Source organism: Arvicola amphibius, chromosome 4 (genome assembly GCF_903992535.2).
Source record: "Arvicola amphibius chromosome 4, mArvAmp1.2, whole genome shotgun sequence".
In the NCBI taxonomy this organism is placed as follows: Eukaryota; Metazoa; Chordata; class Mammalia; order Rodentia; family Cricetidae; genus Arvicola; species Arvicola amphibius.
This window is the reverse complement of record NC_052050.1, coordinates 132,538,104-132,553,703: the sequence shown is the minus strand read 5'-3', so window position 1 is coordinate 132,553,703 and position 15,600 is coordinate 132,538,104. Positions and strand designations below refer to the sequence as shown.

At 40.4% G+C, this 15,600-nt stretch overlaps 1 protein-coding gene and 1 long non-coding RNA gene across 19 annotated transcripts in view; one reads left to right on the top strand and one right to left on the bottom strand.

The window, feature by feature from the left end:
- Nucleotides 1-4,266: 4,266 nt before the first annotated feature.
- On the bottom strand, nucleotides 4,267-15,277 carry LOC119811311. Its single transcript, XR_005284971.1, has 3 exons — nucleotides 14,820-15,277; nucleotides 13,332-13,479; nucleotides 4,267-4,397 (listed from the first exon to the last, which is right to left on the bottom strand). It is a non-coding gene; the product is annotated as an uncharacterized LOC119811311 (long non-coding RNA).
- The window catches only part of Pcm1 (pericentriolar material 1), an 89,415-nt gene continuing 89,022 nt past the window's right edge, over nucleotides 15,208-15,600 (top strand). For 6 of the 18 annotated variants that reach the window (XM_038325131.2, XM_038325121.2, XM_038325117.2 and 3 more), the window contains exon 1: nucleotides 15,211-15,555. The gene's annotated coding sequence lies outside the window, so the exon portion shown is untranslated. Of the gene's footprint in view, nucleotides 15,556-15,600 lie in introns of all 18 variants that reach the window. The other 12 variants (XM_038325123.2, XM_038325128.2, XM_038325127.2 and 9 more) reach the window with 5 other exon arrangements.

Here is a 15,600-nt window from a genome sequence, read left to right as displayed (position 1 = left end):
TGGAAGTTATTATAGAAAAGTTAGTTCTGACGATTTTTTTTAAAAAGAAGGAAAAAGACAAGATCTCCTGAGTAAATTGGAAGCGTGGGAGCAGGGGAGAGGTGGAAGGTGAGAGGGGAGGAAGGAAGAGGAGTGGAGAAAATGTATAGTTCAATTAAAAAATAAATAAAATTTAAGAAAAAGGAAAAATGACATTTAGACTGAAGTGATCTACACATACAGAAGTGCAATTGTAGCATTTAAAATGTTAGAAAATTCAAGCTGTTGGCATTAAAAGGAAAATAAGAAACTTTAAAGCTAATGTGGTAATAACCACTGTGCTGAAGTGTGATATTCCGAACTTATTTTTCTTCCTTGTGTCTTTATTGCTTTCTCTCCATTCACAAAAAAGTTTGGTAAACTCTAAAGTCACAGGAGGTCTACAGAAGGGGACAAGAGTAACAATAGCAAGAGCTACCACATTTGCCACATTTTCTCCTTGCCAAAGATTGGTTTTCTCTTTCTTTGCCTTTTGGTGATGGCTGGAGATTAAACCTATGGCCTAGCACATTCTCAGAACCAGAACCTGTTTTACCTGTGAGCTATATACTCCTAGCCATTAACTCAGCCTCAATATCCTACTGGTCTACCCTCTGTCTCCATTTCACAGGTGAGGGGATAAGGTACAGAAGTTGAAATGACGCAGCTAGCAAGAGGTGGAGCCAGGACTCAAAGGCAATCTGGCTCTGAATTCATGAACCTCATTATGAAAGATAGGTTATGATGTCAATCAAGGACTTGGTTCAGATCATTGTTACAAGAGAAATGCAGAAAAAGCTAATCAGATAGTAAGAACAATATTTAGGGTCAATGTCCTGTGAAAGCAGGCTCCAAACTGCAATTTCTAGGGGTTTTGCTGGACAATTTGAGGTGAGAGGAGTGGGCAGAACAGAGTGGAAGAACGGTCATAAGAATTATCAAATCACTGGCTGTGGTGCCACAAGCCTGTGCAATCAGTCCTTACTTAGGAGGCTGAGGCGGGAAGATTGCAGGTTCAAGGCTGGCCTAGGCTACTGTATTTGGAAGGAAGGAATCATGGAGAGTGGAAAGAGGAGACTAGGGAGGAAGGGAGGAAATTGATGTTATTGTTCAGTTATTAACGTTACAAAACACTTATCTACTATGGCACAAGACTTTGGATCTACTCCACACCTCTCCAAAAAAAAGTCAAAATTACATGGTTGTATAAAACCTTGGAAATGAGACTCAACCTGAGATCTGAAAGAAATGTAACAAAAAATTAAATAAGAAGAGCAGATTGGTCCAGTGTTGAGGCAATAGACCAGAAACAGAAAGGTCGGGATGCATACTTAAAGGCATGAGTATTTGTTTATTGATAGGATCTCATGCAGCTCAGGCTGGCCTGGAACTCACTCCACTTCCCAGGATGTTGGGATTCCAGGCATCAATACCACACTAATGCATGCCAGGCAAACAAACACTCTACCAACAGAGCTGTTTCTTCAGTCCTAATGCCCAGTAAGTCTTTGTTTTCTTTTGTGATTCTATTTATGTTATGTGTGGGTGTCGTTTCTGAATATATATTTGTGTACCATGTGTGACTACTGCCCATAGAGGCCAGAAGAAGGTTTTGGATCCCTTGAGATGTGACTTACAGAAGGTTGTGAGCTACCATAGGTGCTGGGAATCAAACCTGGGTCTTCTGGAAGAGCAGCCAGGGCTCTCTCATCCAATGAGCAGCTCCAGCCCTGGCAATGCATGTTTTTGTCATTGTTATTGTTTGTTGGTTTTTTTAAGAAAAGATTTATTTAGCCGGGCAATGGTGGCGCATGCCTTTAATCCCAGCACTCGGGAGGCAGAGGCAGGCGAATCTCTGTGAGTTCGAGACCAGCCTGGTCTACAAGAGCTAGCTCCAGGACAGGCTCCAAAGCCACAGAGAAACCCTGTCTCGAAAAACCAAAAAAAAAAAAAAAAAAAGAAAAGATTTATTTATTATATATAGTGTTCTTCCTACATGTATGCCTTCAGGCCAGAAGAACCAGATCTCATTATAGATGGTCGTGGTTGCTGGGAATTGAACTCAGGTCCTCTGAAAGAGCAGTCAGTGCTCTTAACCACTGAGCCATCTCTCTAGCCCTTTGTTGGTTTTTGAGACACAGGTCTCGCTATGTAACTCTGACTGGCCTGGAACTCACTATTTAGACCAGGCTGGCCTGGAACTCACAGAGATCCACCCATCTCTGCCTCTCAAGGGCTGGGATTAAAGTGTGTGCCACTATGCTGGCTCCCAGGGCACAGGTTTTAAAACAAGCTCCAGTGAACTAGACTGTGAGGTCATTAGGGTTCACAGCTCAGAGAAGCTAGATTTGTGTGGCTCACTTAGAGAGTCTCTAGACCAACTGACTCAATACTTTCTTTCTCAAGAACTATGTGAAATAGGAACGCTAATTTATTAATAAAGAAAAAAAGAGAAATGCCGTCTAACTTCTTGATGTATTTTACCTAGAAAATCTGTTCCTTGTGGGATATGGCTATGAATTAAAAACCAAACAGGGAGACTTGGAAAGCAGAGGACATAGGATTATCTTGCGGGCCTTCTTTTTAAGAAATAGTCCTATTCTCTGTTTTTCTCTGGTCCAAGGACATTTTCATTGAGCAGAAGGTACAGGCCTTTCAAGATCACGATTCTGTACCTCTGGGATGAGTCAACTAAGCAGTGGCAAATGAATTTTTTTTTTTTCGAGACAGGGTTTCTCTGTGGCTTTGTAATTCTTTCACTCTCTTTTTAAAGAAGAAAAGAAAAGTTCATCCAGAGAGCTCTTCACTTTATATGTCAGACACAGGGCGGCTGGCATCTGAACCCGCTTGACCTTGCCTCTGCTGGATTGGAGGCCTGCCTGGTGTGTGATATCTGAGCAAATCCCAATGTGAAGGCTTTAATTTCAGTCTATCTGTTTCCTGCCAACTCAAACTACAGCAGAGACAGGTCAGCTCTCAGCCCTATCACCAAGTAGACCCAGGTAACTGATCTTCTATCTGTGAGTTTATTTCCACAGTATACTGTTCTCTTTTTAAAATTCTACTGACTTGTTTTGGTTAGCATAGTGAATAGAGGGTTCCACTGTGATGTTTTCGTTGTATTTTGCTCATATTTGATACCCATTGCCTTCACTTACTCTTCCCCTTCCTGCTAGCACCATTCTTCCTCCCGAAGAATTCTTCTTCTACTTTCATATCGTGTGTGTGTGTGTGTGTGTGTGTGTGTGTACTAAAGCTAGTTACATTTTCCTTCTCCTCCCCCCATTGCTCTCTCGTAACCCCTTCCTTTTGAGTCCTTCCCAACACAGACCGTGTCGTCCACTTTATACCTTATGTCTGGTGGATATAGTTGTTGTTGTTGTTGTTAACCTCTTGAAAAGTATCTGGTCTTTATTAATTGGTAGTTATAACAAATATCAGTTGCCTTTTTATTTCACACAGTCTGGGTGTGCGCAGAGGCTTTAGACCACAGAGCTTGGTAGACACAACAAATAACATCACTGGCATGAGGAAAAAGCAGAAGATGCGGATTGTGGGATCCAATAAGAGGCCTTAATTCAAACCCATTATCAAAAGTTGGATTTCTGATCTGGGCAGTGGTGGTGCATGCCTTTAATCCCAGCACTTGTGAGTTCAAGGACAACCAACAACAAAAGAACAAAAGTTGGATTTCTGTACTACTTTTGATAGACAATGAATCTACTCATTCTCTCTTCTCTGTTTCATTTTTGTTTATACTTTTAAGTATATTTTTAAGTATAGATTTCATATATGAGTATGGATAGTTGATATTTTGAGCCTGAATTGTTTTACTCAACATGACGGTCTCCAGTTCTCTCCATTTTCCTGTAACTCACATAATTTTATCCTTCTTTACGACTGAATAAAGTTTGAGTGTGTGTGTGTGTGTGTGTGTGTGTGTTTGTGTATGATGTTTATTAGCTCATTTGTTGATGGACATGTAGGCTGCTTTCATCCCAACTATGATGATATATGAGCTGTACAGTTAAGAGATCATTGTTTGATTTTGCTGAAGACTGGCATCTGCATTGCTTTGGAGGATCCACCATTGCCCATTCCAGCAAGTCATGCTGTCTCTTTGAGCATCAGTTTTCTCCTCTATAAAACTAAATGACTGAACCAAATCAAACATAAGATCCACTTTGGTCTCTCATTTATTTATTGCTTAATTGTTACTACTTACAAAACAACAGTAACAACAAAACCTACCTCTCTATCTTAGTTACAGTTGCTCTTGCTGTGATGAAACTCCGTGACCAAAAGCAAGCTGGGGAGGAAAGGGTCCATTTGGCCTCCACTTTCACATTGTTCACATAAGGCCAGCCACCATACTCACCCTACGATATATATAATATATAAAACAGAACTTCGTGGATAACCAAAGAGCAAAGACAAATTTTAATGTGTAAGTGATCAAAGTCAAAGCCTCGTTTGGATGCAGAGTCCTGTGGATGAACCTTCTCACTGCTCCCTGGAGCTCTCTGCAGGCAGTGAGAGAGTTGTTGCAATCCTCAAGCGAAATCCCTACAGTGTTGCCTGAAAGCCTAGTCGACTTGCTCTGCTCAAGGGCACTCTGGGAGCTCAGGGGTTGCCCTGATCCCTTGAATGTGTTGCTGGTGCAGCAGATGGATGTTTTGTCCTCTTTTGAGAAAAGGGCTCTTGTAGCCTGAGCTGACCTTGGATCCCCACGCCCAACCCTGATCCTCCTGCTTTTCTTCCCAAGTGCTGAGGTTACAAGGGATCAAATCTCCCCTGAGTGAGATGTTTCTAAACATGTTTTATCTTTACCTCCTCTCTTGCCACATAAAAAAGGGGTAAAACTTTTATCTCCCCATCAAATATAAGAATAAAAACTAGAGTCAGGTGGTGGTGGTGGTACACTCTTTAATCCCAACACTCAGGAGGCAGAGGCAGGTGGATCTCTCTGAGTCTTAGGCTAGCCTGGTCTACAGAGCGAGTTCCAGGACAGGATCCAAAGCTACAGAGAAACCCTGTCTCAAAAAAAGGAATAAAAACTAGTAACATAATAATAATAAGCTAGTAATATGCAGAGGAATTTTGATTTTTATTTCCACAAGATTTCCATTTCAGAATATAATCTGGGCCTTATTTTTATGTAAAAAAAAGCTCTTTAAAAGATCATTCACTGGACTGAAGAGATGGCCCAGTGGTTAAGAGCACTGGTTGTTTTTCCAGAGGTCCTGAATTCAATCCCCCCCCCCCCAACTACATGGTGGTTCACAACCATCTATAGTGGGATCTGATGCCCTCTTCTGGCATAAAGGTGTCCATGCAGATAGAGCACTTTGGGTGTGTGTGTGTGTGTGTAGGCTTGTATATATGTATGTATATATAAATATATATATAAAACAAATAAATCTAAAAAGAAAAGATATATCTTTTATAAAAAGTCACTCACCAAAAAACAGAAAAGCTTCCTCCTTACAAAAGACATGTTCTTCCCCTAGCTAATATTAAACTGTCATCAGACCCTCCTAATAAATATGAGAAATTGACTATACACTTTTATCTGTGGTCCCTCTCCAAACCCCTCAAAAATGAAAACAGTAAAACAAAAGGCATAAAGTGACAATAGCAAAGCAAACACAAATGGTACACGTAGTGTGGGAGCCCCTCTGTATGCTGTGAATAGCACTGGTTAATAAGGGAACTGCTTACACAAACGGTACACGTAGTGTGGGAGCCCCTCTGTATGCTGTGAATAGCACTGGTTAATAAGGGAACTGCTTTGGGCCTATAGCAGAGCTATAGGGGAACAGAGCTAGGTGGGGAAAACTAAACAGAATGTTGGGAAGCCGTGTAGCCCTGCCAGAGATAGACGCCAGAACATTTCCTGGTAAGCCACAGCCTCGTGGCGATACACAGATCAATAGAAATTGGTTAAATTAATATGTAACAGTTAGCCAATAAGAAGCTAGCGCTAATGGGCCAAGCAGTGTTTTAATTAATACAATTTCTGTGTGATTATTTCGGGGCTGGGCAGCTGGGAACCAACAAGCAGCCTCCTCCAACATACATGAGTATGAGCACAGTGGTGCAAGCCTTTAATCCCAATACTTGAGAGGCAGAATCAGACAGATCTCTGAGTTTGGGGGAAGCCTGGTCTATAGAACAAATTCTAGGGAGAGGCAGGTAGATCAGGATAGATTAGACAGACAGACAGCAGACAGATACATACATACATACATCATACATATATAGATACGTAGACAGATAAGACTCCTTCCTCACTCAGCTGTAGTTTCTACCCTCTTCATGCCTTTGCCTCATTTTACAACTGAGAGAATTTGATCCAGAAAGCATTTTCATTTAAGGCTTAGGGAACATTGGAAGGAATAAGATATGATCAGAAAAAGTAAATGAAAGCACGCATGGTAAAGAATGAGACCAGGACAGGAGAGATGGTTTAGTCCCCAAAGTGCTTGTCTGACAAGAAGGAAGCACCAGAGCATGCTCCCCAGATCCCAGCTATTAAACAAACAATACAAAACAGACATAGCAGCACATTTAAAAAAAAAAATCCACAGCACTTGGGAGGCAGAGGTGGGCGATCTCTGTGAGTTCGAGGCCAGCCTGGTCTACAAGAGCTAGTTCCAGGACAGGCTCCAAAGCTACAGAGAAACCCTGTCTCGAAAAACAAAACAAACAAACAAAAAATCCGGGCGTGGTGACCTGCTGTTGTCATCCTAGCACTGGAAGGGCAGGAACAGGGGGGAGTCCTGATGTTTGCTGGGCAATCTTTAAGATTCAGGACTGTCAGAGGCCTGGTCTCAAAAAAGAAAAAAAAAGAGGAAAAAGAAAAGAAAAAAGGAGAAGAGAAAAATCTGTGTGATGCTCTCTGTAAGCTTGTAAAGGAGAATGTAGAAACATAATAAACATTTGTCAGATTTCCTACAAGTGTTGAACCTTGGATTCCCTAAAGCTTGTGTCCTCTCCAAGGGTCCCAGTTAAGTTACAATGAAATGATATCTTGGTACTCCAGTTTCTCATTTATTTGAATCTTTTGTTTTACCTCTGGTTATATAACCAACAGTAAATGAGTTATAAACCCAGAAAAAATTTAGAAGTCTTTTCTTATTCCATTTTTTCTTACAAAAGCTAAAACAAGCTTCAACCGAGGAAAATATCTGGTCTTCTTTCTCTGTACAAAGGACTTTGGAGATTTTATATATATATATATGTATATGTTTTGGTTTTTTGAGACAGGGTTTCCCTGTAGTTTCTAGAACCTGTCCTGGAACTAGCTCTTGTAGACAAGGCTGGCCTCAAACTCAGAGTTATGTATATTTTATGCTTCTGAACAGCACCATTTTTTTCCTCATAAGATCATATGCCATATTTTTCTACCAAATAAGGTTTGAATTGTAATCAATAACAGATTTTATTTTCTTACACTTAGAACATGAAAAAAAATTCAGCTTTACTGTGAAAAAAAAATTCTGTGGAGAGAAAAAGAAAACAAGAGCACTTGGTAAGTAAAACCACATTTTAAAATATGTCTTATAAAATTAAAAAATGATAATATAAAGGTTTATCAAATACTTTCACAATTGCCATATGTCAGGAAATGTGCCAGAAATACAAAACGTAAACAAACCAAAACTGGTCTGAACCTGCTTTGTGTCTACATTTAAATGTCCATTAAGGATTCTTAACCTTGGTATTATTGATAATTTGGGTTTAAACCATTCTGTGCCATCGGTCCTTCTGTGGTGATTGTCTCGTGTGTGGTAGGATGTTTAATAGTGTTCCTTGCTCCCACCCCCTGGCTGCTGTTAACATCTCTGCCCCTTCTCCCCTGTTGTGACAACCAAAATGAACCCAGATGCTGCAAAGTGGGCCCCTGAGGACAAACGGCCCTCAGCTGAAAACCACTGCTTTTAAAATATGTCTACATATGTGTATATATGTATGTGTGTGTAAGAGAGAAAGAGAGACAGAGGCAGAGAAAGGCAGAGGCACAGAAAGGGCTACCTGCTGCACGTGTGAAGGACCAAGAGTGTACACGAAGTGAGAGATTCCTCTAAAATGGAAGTGTTTTGAGCTGTTTTTTGTTGTTGTTATTTGTTTGTTTTTCTTTTCTATGTCCTCTGTAGAGGCATTAAAGGGAAATTCCATAACATTCATAATTCAAATTCTAGAATATAATTTGTGCCTGCCATCAGCAATGAAAGATTCTGAAATATTGAGGTCTAGTTCCAGAGACATTTTGTTCTTGTTATAAGCTAACAGGCATCATCTTGACGTCTGAAGCAAAAATAGATTAGATTCATTGGAGGGATACTAGACAAATAACAGATCCACTTAAAGACTGACACAGACAAGCAAAAATGTAGCACTTAAGGATGGCTCCAAAAAAAGAGTTCTTGGACTTTAGCTATAATGTGCTGCTCATTAAAAATGTTTGAATTCCAGTGGAAATCTAGCCTCTGTAGTTGTCCACATAAACTTCAAATCTCCAAGAGGAAAAGTCTATCCAATTAGTCTGGTGACCTGTATGGGAGTGTAAACCTAGATATCAGAGTTATGCCCTGATCTTTTGATGATCTTGACTGGTGGGGGATTCGCTGTATGCAAGAATGTCTCCTCGATATGTGTCTCCTTTGATGCATTGAGAAATTTTGAGGAAAACAGAAAGAAGAATGTATCTGGCTAAATTGAAGATTGCTTGGTTCGATTGTCCTCGATACTGAATCAACCATATTAAGTCCTCTTTTATTATTGCTGTAATGTATACATTCGAGGCACATAAAATACAAATAATACAAATAAAAATAGCTGTTCAAATTTCATCAGTAATCATGTATAAAAACAAAACCTTATTTTTCTTTAGGCTTAAAAAATAAAAACCAAACATCTTCTGTGCTTTTACATTCTATAACAAAAACTTCAGGACACGTAACACAGGAACGCAGATGACCCTCACAAGTTTTGAGGCTAATAGCCCAAAAGGTGTGGTATCAGCTCTCAAGAGCAGCTTTTTGGACTGTGCTGGAGGCAAAGTAGCATAAAGAGAGTAGAGACAGAGTCAATGGCAGCCGAGGTTTAACGTGAATCATAACAAGGAAACTGGTTTCTTCCACACCTTCCTAATCTTCCATAATTTCCCAATAGCAGTCTCTCTCCCCTGAACCTCCCTACCACCCCCCCCCATACACTGTCTACCAATCATACTCCCTAGAACCCAACCGTCCTCCCCAGAAGATTTTGTCAGATGAGAAGTGTTTACTGCAGAGGGTAGTTATTGCCTTTGAACACTGAGATTTTTATTTTTTTGAGACAGGGTCTCTTGTAAGTTAGGCTGGCCTCAAACTACACAATGTAGCTTTGGATGATCTAGAAACTCTCTCTGCCTCTAACGGTTTTTGGTTTCTGAGCACATGCTACATAGCTTTTGTAGTGCTAGAGATCAAACTTCAGGTTTTATCAGGCTAGGCAAGCACTCAACCGACTGAACAACATCACCAGCCAGAGCATGTATGGTATGGCTCACAATGCCAGAAATATTTAATGCCTGGCCTTTCTAGGAAGCTTGTCGGCTGCTGCCTTACACCATTCTGGCTCCCTTATGGTTAGAGTTCTGCTTGTTGCTTCCTTAGACCAAGTGTAGCATCTTGGGTAGTTCATTCTATTACACAACATTCTTGGCTGTTAACCCTAGAAATATTTTGTTCTCTTCTGGCAAAGAAAGCACATTCAAGTATTTATCTGGTTAATCTGAATGTATGTGTGTGTTGTCATTTCTCCAAGTTTGAAGTCTTCATCATGGCAAGAGAGATGCACTGTATGAGACTTTCAAAGGTGGAACAGAAAAACAATAGGATTCACAGCTATTCCTAAATAATGGCTCAGGGTAGAGTCAACCATTGTAGTAAGCAGTACTTTCTAGTTGGGATGGCCAGTCTGCAAATAATGACCTGGAGACTTATTATTAATTATGGTAGTTTGACCTTTAGCTTAGGCTTGTCTCAACTAGCTCTTATAACTTAAATTAACCCATATTTTTTAAATCTATGTTCTGCCACGTGGCGTTACCTCTCTTCCATCTTGTACCTCCTGTCTCCTCTCTGTATCTGACTAATGGCTCTGCCTTTCTTCTTCTCAGAGTCCTCGCTGTCTCTGGACCTCCCACCTAACCTCTTCCTGCTTAGCTATTGGCCTTTCATCTCTTTATTAAGCCAATCAGAAAGCGTCTTGGCAAAGTCACATCTTCACAGCGTAAACAAATATTCTGTAACAAACCTTGTTGTACTTCCATCCAAAAGTAGGCACTTATTTGAAAGCATATGACAAACCTAAAAATCTTACTTATTTAGAAAAAGATACTGTTGTAGACTAGATTTAATATTTTTAAAATCAAACTACTCTCTTACAACTATGGCAAACTTGAGTCCTTATTTTATGTAGTTTTGCTTTTAACAACAGGGTTTTAACAGTGACAACAGAGGAGTCACTTTCTTACCCTTAACAATTTTCATCATCATCTGATTTAATTAAATTAATTTTATTTAAAATTTTATTTTTAATTAAATTTCATTTTTAAAAAATCTACATTTTATTTTTATTTATTTATTTGTTTGTTTATTTATTTATTTATTATTTATTTTTGAGGCAGGGTTCCTCTGTCATTTTGGAGCCTGTCTTGGAACTCACTCTTGTAGACCAGGTTCTCCTCGAACTCACAGAGATCCTCCTGCCTCTGCCTCCCAAGTGCTGGGATTAAAGGTGTGCGCCACCACCGCCCGGTTCTACATTTATTTGTTAACATATTTTCGTGCTGTAGGGATGGTTAGAGACTAGGAAATAATTTATCTTCAGTGTAGTCTTGTGTTTACTGTCGCTCGGGCCCTTTAATCTGATCCTAAGAAGTACGCATTCCACATAGTGCAGACCTGACCAGGGTTGCAATGGATAAACAGGATGAGTGAAGGCATATAACTCCTCACTCCCAAGAGACGTACAAGGAAAATATAAGAAATGTATGGTAGTTGCAACTCTGCCGAAATAAAGCTAGGGAAAGGTGGACAAAATGCTAACATGGCTGGAATTAAAATCACAAGAATTATATTTCTCAAAGGAGTGGTTTTTTGAGAAAAATGGACACAAATTGGGTACGAATAAGTCAGTAACCCAAACTGCTATAAACATTAATATTCCATTTTGAGAAGAGCACTTAGATATTTGTGAGTTTGGTGATGAAGAATCGAAACCGGGCAGTAACGAGAGATGCCAGAGTAACCTGATAGAAGGGAAACAGAGAAGGGCATCAGAAGTCTTGAAACATTAACTATACATGTGGGTCAGATCTAATTAGCCGATATATTCATATAATTGATTTAATGATATATGTAAACAAAGTTTTTTTTAACCATAAGAAATACATAAGAAAATAAAATAATTAGACTAGACCTGTGTTTTTCAGCAAGGTGTGATTTTCTTCCCCCTTTTGCTGCTCTAGGAGATACGTGGCAATTAAAGTCAGCAATCTTTTGGTTTCCATCACTGGGAAGGTAGTTGTTCTATGCACCTTGTGAGTGGAGGCCAAGTAGTGCTGCTAAATATTCTGCAGTATACACAATAGTCACGTCCATCCCTAAAACAACACAACACCACACACACACACACACACACACACACACACAAACCCCACAACCCATCAGCCAGCTAGATCGCTCAGTCTTGTAAAAGCCCCGTCTTTAAGCATGACAACCTAAGTGCCACCCTTAGAAACCACGTGGTGGAAGGACAGAGCTCCCCAAAGTTGCCCTCTGACCTGCATGCATACACACATTCCAAACAAATAAACACACACACACACACAAAATCAAAAGTCAACCTCAAGAATCATTAAGTCCAACATGTCAATAGTGCCATAATTAAGGAACTAGATTGAGTCAGAGAAGTAACAGTCTATAAACTGAACAGAAGCACAGGAACTAGGCCAGAGGTCATCAGAATTTTGCGTGGCATGACCAATATCTTCTTTCCTCAAGTTATCCACTAAGCTAGTTTAAAATGAGTTGTCGTTTTCAAGTGTATTTCAAAATCACTTTCATATTCTACTTAGGCTTTGTATTTACACAGAGCAGCACCGATACATTTCAGCGAGGTAATGTTGAATGGACAAAGTCAGTCGAATAAGAATATATTCAGTGTGATACCATTTCTATCAAATTTAAAAATTAAAAAATGAAGCAATATTTATTCATGAATATACATAATTATATGTGCAAAGTGAAATAATGATAAAACCAGTTCAGGACAGGGTTTATGTTTGTAAAGAGGAGGGATTTTGTAGGAAAGAATGGGGAGTTCTTACACATGGTAAATTGATCATTTTAGGTTACTTAATGAATCTTTGCAGGATTTTATTATTTTAGCTTTGCACATATATCTTACACATTCTTTGCATTATACCAAAAACAATTACATAATAAAAACAATGAAAATCAGTTATAATGGGCTTATGGACACTGAAGATTTTTCTTTTATGTACTATCACCACCTGCAGGTTAAACTAGCTATTGCAGAATATTGTGTTTTGTTTTTTCTTTAAATAACAAAATAAAAATAAATTGAGGAACACTAAAACAAATGAAATACGCAAGGAATTGAGACTATGTAGAGAAGTACAAAGAGCAAAGTTTCAGTTACAGATATAATCTGTTGTTAGTAAGCAAGTAAAATGTATTTTAAAATATAAACAATAGAAACACAACATGTTATATTGTAAGTATCACTGGACCAGTGTCCCACTACATATTAAGAAACAAAAACAAGTAGTATTTTCCCAATCATGACAACTAAGTTTGCCAATGGAAACCTCAGTACTCCCTAATACCAAACCAGAGGCCACTTTCTCTTGTCTCTGCTCCCTTTTCTTCTCTTCCTAATTTGTACTAAACGTGGCCCCCAAGTTAAAGTCTCAACGATTTCATGTTCAATCTGAGAGACAATGCCTGTCATCCCCCACACTCAAAGTGTGGGAACAGGACAATCGTAAGTTCAGGGCAGCCTGCCAAAAGAAGAAATAAGGAGAAGAAGGAGAAAAGAAAGAAAAACAAGAGCTGGCAAAGGAGACATGCAAAGCCCTTGGTTCTCTCTCCAGAACTGCAAAGCAACCAAACGGAACCTCTTCCAAAGTCTCAAATAGTTTCACATGGCCTGTAGAACGAAGTCCAACTTCTTCAGATCAGTAGGGAAGGCTTTCTACACTTTGGACCCAGTCTCCAGCCTCCCCCATGGCTCACCTGACATGAATCTGTACTTCTGCCAGTCTGGTTTCTGTGTTGGCCATTGCTTTTCTGAACGTACTGTGAATTAATAGCATAATCCATTTCCTTCCATAGCAGCCATTTATACTCCTCAATGTTTCAACAAACATGTTCAGTTTTTCTCCTAAATTCAGAAAATGGAAATTCACTTTTCAAGTCCTCCCCGCACCGGTCCTTGGTTCCCCACCCACACTTTTACGGATGGCTTCATCTTATTTCATCCTACATAGAAATCCTAGAGACACTCTTATTTTTGAGATAATATAAACTTACTCCCCCTCCAATTACTAAAGCACTTTCTGCCTATATCATTTATTTGGCATAATCAGATATTACTAATACCAACCCGATTCATTTCCAAATTAAGGTATGACTTTATGTATACAAGTCAAATTTTTGGAAGTCCGAATAATTTTACAACTTCTCACCTTCTTTTCCTCTTTCCCTACAAAAACTGATGATGCTGGTATTTTAGTTTGAGGAAAGGTTTTTAAAATATACTGTATTTGTATTATTTTTTTTTGCAAGTGTCATGAAATTTATTTTGCTCACATTCACACACATCTCCACTCCTTCCCCTAGGTCCTCAAGCCTACTGTGTCCAAGTTCAAGTCCAGTGTAGACAACTTTGTGAGACTCAGATCCAAATGAGAAGCAAAAAGAGGTCTAAAGATACAGGCCAGTTGTCGAGTGCTTGCTAAGCATGTTGAAAAGCCTTGAGTTCAATATCCACTACCACACTGGACAGCTGATAGAAAGTTTGCCCAGCATGCTTGAAACCTTGGGTTTGATTTCCAGCAATGCACACCCCGCATTCCAGAGGCAGAAGGATCTGCAGTCAGAGAGTTGACGCCAGCCTGGGATACACAAGACATTGCCTCAAAAAGGAAATAAAGTGAATACACAAGGATTATTTCACTGACAGTGAACCTGGACGCAGAAGTAAATTGTAGTACATTGTAGTGGGCTGGAATAGTTTTATTGTTATGAACCGTGCTGTACTATTTTTTGTTTTGCAAGCAATTTGTTGGTAATTGAGGGAAACAATTTATTGTGGAAACCCAGAAGCCTATTTTTTCCTACTTACATATCTTAAATTTAAAAACCTCATCCCATAATTACAAACTGTTCACGTCTTTGTACGGAACTAAAATTGACAGGTATTCTAACTTTGGAGCCTGGCATAGTGAAAGCCTTGCAAGCTTATTGAATTTTTGTGTTGTTTTGAAACCATTGTCCGTTCATTTACTAATCTTAATACAACTGTTAAGAATATAAATTAAAAAGGAATTTGAAGACTACGGGTTCACAGAAAACGCCGCGAGATTAAACTCTGCTTTAAAAATTATCTGTTTCTATCAACAAGGAAGCGGGACAGAGTTCCAAGAGGCGATGATCTTTGCAAATATTATGATTCTTCCACCGACTAATCAGATATGACAAGAGCGCAGCAAACTTTAATACCTGTGGGTTTAATTTCCTTGTTAAAATTTAGTGGTTAGATTGCAAAGGCCCGACAGTGTCCTCCGAGGCAGTACTGTGGGTAGGAACGGGCTAAAAGAGAGGCCCAGGACTTTCCTAGTCCTTCAGTCTCCATCTGGAGCCGAAGCCTCCACAGAAAAAACAGACAGAAGTCTCCCAGCTCCTCCATGAACTAAAGCACTCCACATAGCCGGGCACGGGCCTCGAGCCTAGAAAGCGCACAGGATGCTGGGATTTGTAGTTCTGTCACCTTCGGCTATCCGGATGAGTTGGCATTCTGGGATATGTAGTTTCAGGTCGTTCTTTCGGGTTCAAGCCGTTCCTGACTAGAGGCCCCAAATGACACCACAGGCTCCTGGGCGTCACGTGACCCCAGTCCTGCGCGGCCCGGGTTCGCACTGCGGCTCCAGCCCGGGGTAGTTCTCGCCCCCGCGCGGCCGTTGCCGAGGAGACGGCGCACGTCTCGCCGAGCGTTGCCCCCCCTCTGCAGTTCCCCCGCCCCTCTTCTCCCACCACAATGAGGTCCTAAGATGGCGGTGGCTGCGGCGGTTGGCGCCTAGTAGCTAATGTAGAGAAGGCGGCCATTGGGCTCTGGGTAGTCAGGGAACTTGTGGGCCTCCCGGCCGCGGTCTTCGAGGAAGAACCGCTGCTCGGCGGCGGCTCCTGTGGGGGCCGACTGCCACTCCGCCTTCGGCAGGAGGGGCGCCTTCGTTTACAGGTAATGCCTGCGCGTCTGCGGCCCTTGGCAACCGCGGGCCCGAGA